Source organism: Equus przewalskii, chromosome 1, assembly GCF_037783145.1.
Source record: "Equus przewalskii isolate Varuska chromosome 1, EquPr2, whole genome shotgun sequence".
Classification (NCBI taxonomy): Eukaryota; Metazoa; Chordata; class Mammalia; order Perissodactyla; family Equidae; genus Equus; species Equus przewalskii.
This window is the reverse complement of record NC_091831.1, coordinates 118866944-118872843: the sequence shown is the minus strand read 5'-3', so window position 1 is coordinate 118872843 and position 5900 is coordinate 118866944. Positions and strand designations below refer to the sequence as shown.

At 43.4% G+C, this 5900-nt stretch overlaps 1 long non-coding RNA gene across 1 annotated transcript; it reads right to left on the bottom strand.

Annotated features, from left to right (window-relative positions):
* Nucleotides 1–3009: 3009 nt before the first annotated feature.
* Nucleotides 3010–5855, bottom strand: LOC139075922 (uncharacterized). Its single transcript, XR_011526881.1, has 2 exons — nt 4462–5855; nt 3010–3253 (listed from the first exon to the last, which is right to left on the bottom strand). It is a non-coding gene; the product is annotated as an uncharacterized lncRNA (long non-coding RNA).
* Between the last annotated feature and the right edge of the window lie 45 nt (nt 5856–5900).

Below are 5900 nucleotides of genomic sequence, written 5' to 3'. Positions count from 1 at the left end.
GTGTGTGCATGGGTTTCTTTTTGGGTTTAGATCAAAGGTTTTTGTGAGAGAGATGAAATGACACATGGACCTCCCTGCCCCATCTACTCATTTTCTCAGCTGCTGATTGAGGCAGGTCAGGGGTGAGGCAGACTGAGGACCAAAATGAAACAGCTTGTCTGTAGACAGGAAAATCAGGGTTCTAGCTTCCTGTCCTCTGATGCTCTTGGCTCTGCCCTCTCTGTACTGGCCTTGTCCTTAGGCTGGCAGCAAGTGGGTGGCCTCAGTGCTAGATGCCCCAAGTAGAGAAAGGGGAGCGCCCTTGTCTTCCTGTCATCACCTTTAGGAAGAGAGAAGGGCCTATGCCTGAACCAGTCATTGGCAAGAGGAATAGGGTTATGGATGGAGTGTTTCTGTGCCCCCCAGAATTCATATGTTGAAGCCCTAACCCCCCAGTGAGATGGTTTTAGGTGGTGGAACCTTTGGAAGTAATTAGGTTTAGATGAGGTCATGAGAGTGGTATTGTCATGACTGGATTAGTGCCCTTATAAGAAGAGAAAGATGGAGAGACTCTCTGCATAAGCATGTACCAAGAAAAGGCCACATGAGAACATGGCAGGAAGACGACTGTCTACAAGGCAGGAGAGGGCCCTCACCAGAACTGAATCTGCCGGCTTCTTGACCTTGGACTTCCAGCCTCTGGAACTATGAGAAATAAAGGTCTGTTGTTTAAGCCACCCAGTCTATGGTATTTTGTTATAGCAGCCCGAGCTGACTAAGACAAGTGGCCGCCTAGCACTGGCTTAGGTCAGCCAGGGCTCCTTGTAGAAGAGATGGATTCCAGGGCTGGGGCGGGGAGAGCACACAGTGAGCCTGGAACATCTTGTGGTACAGGGAAGCTAGCAAAGAATAAGGGTCATGTCCAAAGGAGCCAGCTTGTCTCGCTGGCCAAAGATGGGACAATTTAAGCATCAAAAAGATAAGCTCTGCCTCCACCCCTGACTTCTGCTTCTGGAAAGATAGAGCACATGCGCTTCTCCCTATTCCTCCCACTGAGTACAGCCAAAACCTTGGACATTATATATAAAACAAACATAAGAAGACTCTGAAAGGTGGAGAGAAAAAGGCAGACTGGCTAGGATCCTCAGGACCTGGAGAACACCACTGCAGGGCATTCCTTAGACGTTCCTCCTGCGTCACATCTCCTGGGCTGGCTGCTGGAGAAGCCAGCAACCTGGAAATGCCAATACACAGACAAAGCCCCAACAGAAGCCTGCTCTCTCTAGCCAAAGGTCTGGGAAAGGGGCAGTCCAGCGAGATAGAAACTTACAGACTGTAACCGCTGTGCTCCAGCCACACACCACAGAGAAGCTGCCGCCCCTTCCACCCCTGCCAGCAAAGGCTAAGTGGGTGCCTAGACTTCCATGTGGCAGTAAGGAAGTGGCATCCCCCTTCCCCACAGGCACTGGGTCAGAGGAGGACTGCTAAAAGAGGAGATTTAAATAAGATCGAGGGTCTCATAATACCCCAAACGTCCAGGATAAAAAAAAATCTTCCATCATACCAAGAACCAAGAAAATTCCGAATGAAAAAAGATAGGTTCCAACACCAAGGTGAGTCAGATGTTAGAAATCTGTGTCAAGGATTTTAAAGCAGATCTGGCAAAAATGCCTCAAGCCTCAGCAAGGAAACAAGATATAAAGAACTGGATGAGAAATTTTAGAACTGAGAACCACAATAGCCCAAGTAAAAATCTCACTGGATGGACTTAACAGCAGAAGAAAGAATCAATGAATTTGAAGATAGATCAATAGAAATTACCCAATCTGAACAATAGCGAGAAAACAGCTTGGAAAACCAAAACAACAATAACAAAACAATGAAGCAGCCTCAGTGACCTGTAGGACTATACCGAAAGGTCTACCATTCAGAATAGTATCATCAAGAGTCCCAGAAGGTGAGGAGAAAGAGGGTGGGACAGAAAAAGTATTCAAAGAAATAATGGTGAAAAATGTCCCAAATATGGCAAAAGACATAAATTTACAGATTCAAGAAGCTGAATGAAGCCCCCACAAGATAAACCCAAAGAAATCAATGCCAAGGTAGATCGTAATCAAACTTCCAAAAACTAAAGAAGAAAAAAGATCTTGAAAACAGCAGGAGAGAAACAGCCCCTTACCTATGGGGAAGCAATTCGAATGACAGCATGTTTCTCATCAAAACCCATCAAGGCCAGAAGGAAGAAGCACGACATTTTTGAGTCTCTGAAAGAAAAGAAGTGTCGGCCCAGAATTCTGTATTCAGCAGAATTTACCTCAAGAATAGAGAAGTCAAGACATTATCAGATGAAGACTCACTAATGTAATTTGTCACCAGCAGACCTAACCTAAACATAAAAAGGCTGAAGGAGGATGTCTTCACAGAGAGGAACAGAAGCAATCTTGGAACATCAGGAAGGAACAATGGAAAGAGTGAAAATATGGATGCAGGAGACTTCCCTCCTCTTGAGTATTTTAATTATGTTAGGTGAAGCAGAATTTCTAACACTGTTGAATGTGGTTCTCAATGTATGTAGAGGAAATGTTTAAGGTTATTATAAACAGGAGAGGGTAAAAGGAGGTGAGGTTTCTACACTTCATTCAAACTGACAAAACGTCAACACAAGTGAACTGTGACAAGTACAGTGTATAATGTAATACCTAGAGAACCACTTCAAAGGCTGTATGTACAATGTAATCCACTCAAAAACAATATAGACAGGTCAAACTGGAATTCTAAGAAATGTTTGAGTAACCCACAGAAGGGCAAGAAAGAAAACAAAAATGAAAAACAGAATAAAACGAAAATAAAATGGCAGACAAAAGTCACAAGGAAAGTTCTAAGTCTCATCAAATGTATAATTCAGCTTGATTTCCCAAGCAGTGCTCCCTCTTCTGTGTTGTCACAGAATCCCGCAGACACTTCTCATTGTTGGTGTAACATTGCGTTGTAATCGTGTATTTACTTATTTGCCTCTTGTACCAGCTTGAGTTTCTTTTGTTTTCAAATTTTTTTATTTTTTATTTTTCCTTCTTCTCCCCAAATCCCCCCAGTACATAGTTGTATATTCTAGTGTGGGTCCTTCTAGCTGTGGCATGTGGGACGCTGCTTCATCATGGCCTGATGAGTGGCGTCATGTCCGTGCCCAGGATCCGAACAGGCGAAACCCTGGGCTGCTGAAGCGGAGCACATGAACTTAACCACTCGGGCATGGGCCGGTCTCCAGCTTGAGTTTCTTAAAGATAGAATTGTGTTTCCATGTTTGCATAGCCCCAGTGCCTAATAAAGTACTCTTTCAATGAATTGGGGGGAAGATGAGGACTGCAATGAATTTAAAGATGTTGAATGTAAAAAAAAAATCCGTAAGTCCATAGTAGAAAAGAGTTCTTAAAAGAAAAAGCCCCCTCCCAAAAAACCCCAAATCAATCCTAATTTGTCACCATTGGATGTTGTTATTGCACTGAATTCTTAGTCTGAAGTTGATAATTAAGGGGAAAGAATTCAGAATTTATCCTGATTTTTTAGTATTTCAAGATAACCAAATAGCCTTAGTCAATGAGGTAAAGCTCTTCTTTACAGAAAAATACCAGCTAATGTAGAAGGATTGACAGAATTAGAAACTAACTATTTTGTAACTCCCAATTAAATACTTGGTTGAGGCAAGGATCATCAAGGATTCTAAAGTCATGAGCTGAAAGGTGGATGTGGTGTGAAACTGGGTATTTGCATGGTGCTAAAGAATCACCTCCTGTAAAGAACCCAATGTCCCTCAACTGGTAAATGGATAAACACATTGGTACGTCTACACAGTGGAATACTACTCAGCAATAAAACGTATTGAACAAAGGGGCTGCCCTGGTGACATAGTGGTTAAGTTTGCATGCTTGAGTTCAGTGGCCTGGGGTTCACCGGTTTGGATGCTAGGCATGGACCTACACACCACTCATCAAGCTATGCTGTGAGGTGTGCCATACACAAAATAGAGAAAGATTGTCACAGATGTTAGCTCAGGGACAGTCTTCCTCACCAAAAGAAAAAGTATTGAACAGATAAGCATGACAATGTGGATGGATCACAAATGCATTATGCTAAGAGAAAGAAACCAGATTCAGAAGTCTACATACTAAAGATTCTATTTATATGATATTATGGAGAAGGCAAAAACTATAGGGACAGAAAGCAGATCAGTGGCTGCCAAGGGGTGGGGTGGAAGTGTTGACTACAAAGGCACGTGGGCAAATTTTGGGGGGTGGGTGACAGAAATGTTTTCTCTCTTGATTGTGGCAGTGGTTACATGAGTATATGTATTTGTCAAAACTCGCACTCTAAAAAGGCTAAATTTCACTATATGTAAATTATTTCTTAATTTAAACAAACAACAGGAGACCAGCAAAACAAAGTCACCCCATAGATTACTTAGTGGTCACAAGGTGTGAAACATACCTTTACAACACAGAGGTCTGGCTGCCACAGCCCTATCCATGATCAATTTCAGCCTCACTAAAGTGGGACAACCAGATGCTAGGCGCCTCCTAATGTGATGCAATTTGGAGTGCAGAGCAGCACGTAGGAGGTATCCTTGAAGATACATAGCCAGGTATTCAGATCTGATTCCCAGTGTCCAGGAGAAACTACAGACAGAGGAACAAGTTAACACCACCTGAGGAAACATTCAGCCAATCCAGAATGTGATCGGGCATCTCAAAGGGCAGCTGGCTCGGACTCTTCAGAACGGTATGAAAACCAAAAAAAAGGGGGCGAAGTGGGTTGGGGTAATTCCATCTAGATTAAAAATTATTTGAGAGACATATAATCCTTGATTGGACTATACCTTGAACAAGCCAGCTATAAAAGACATTTTGGGGACAATGAGGGAAATTTAGCTTGATTTCCCAAGTAGCGCTCCCTCTTCTGTGTTCTGAATGTGGACTAGGTGTTAGATGACATTAAAAAATTATTAACTTTATTAGGTATGATAAAGGTATCATGGCTTTGTAGGAAATTGCTTTTCAGAGATGCATGGTAACAGATTAGGGATGAAATATCATAATTTGTCTAATTTACCTAAAAATACTCCTGCCAAAATAAATGAATAGATAGACAAAGCAGGGAGGAAGCAGAAGTAGTACGAAGGGGCAAATTATGGCTACGGGTCAGGCACCAGGCCTGCTACACTGACAATGACATGCAGACACCTTACAGAGGCCTGCCGAGCCTGCCCAGACCTGACCTTGGTTGTGTGTCTTTGATACTGGCTGAATACAAGGTTGACATAAGGGAAACCCTATTGTAGAAAAGAAACCATATTGTAACTTTGAAGGATCTCTGACTAACTAACCCAGCTGGATATGCACCGGCCAGGAGACCCACCTGCTCTGTAGATGTTATGACCTCTGCTTGTGCATATACCTCCCAGGGGCGATAAGATGATAACTTCATTCTTTTGAGTTCCTTAGGAATGTGATGACCCCCGAACAGAGAGTCTACGCTGATAGCCATTATCAATGAAAAGTGAAAGATCCAGTGTGGCAACTCCTGGGTCAACATTTCTAACCCCTTCTCCTGTAACCCACTGGCCTATATAACTGCTTCAAGATTCTGTTCCCCCCTTGAGATGGTTCTTTTGGACATTAGTCAGCCATCGTCCCTCTTGCTAGCAAGCTGTAATAAAATGCCCTTTCTATGCCACCTTTGTGTGGTAACATCTTCAGGCCCCAGCACACCCCGAGGTACACTCCAGCCACACAGGCCTTCTTTCAGTGGGCCAATCGGTGACCTACCTCCAGGCCTTTGCACTGGCTGTCCCTTCCAGCTGGCATGTTGTCTTGTCCCCACTCTTTGCCAGCTGGCTCCTTCTGAAGTCTTAGCCTAAATGTCATTGC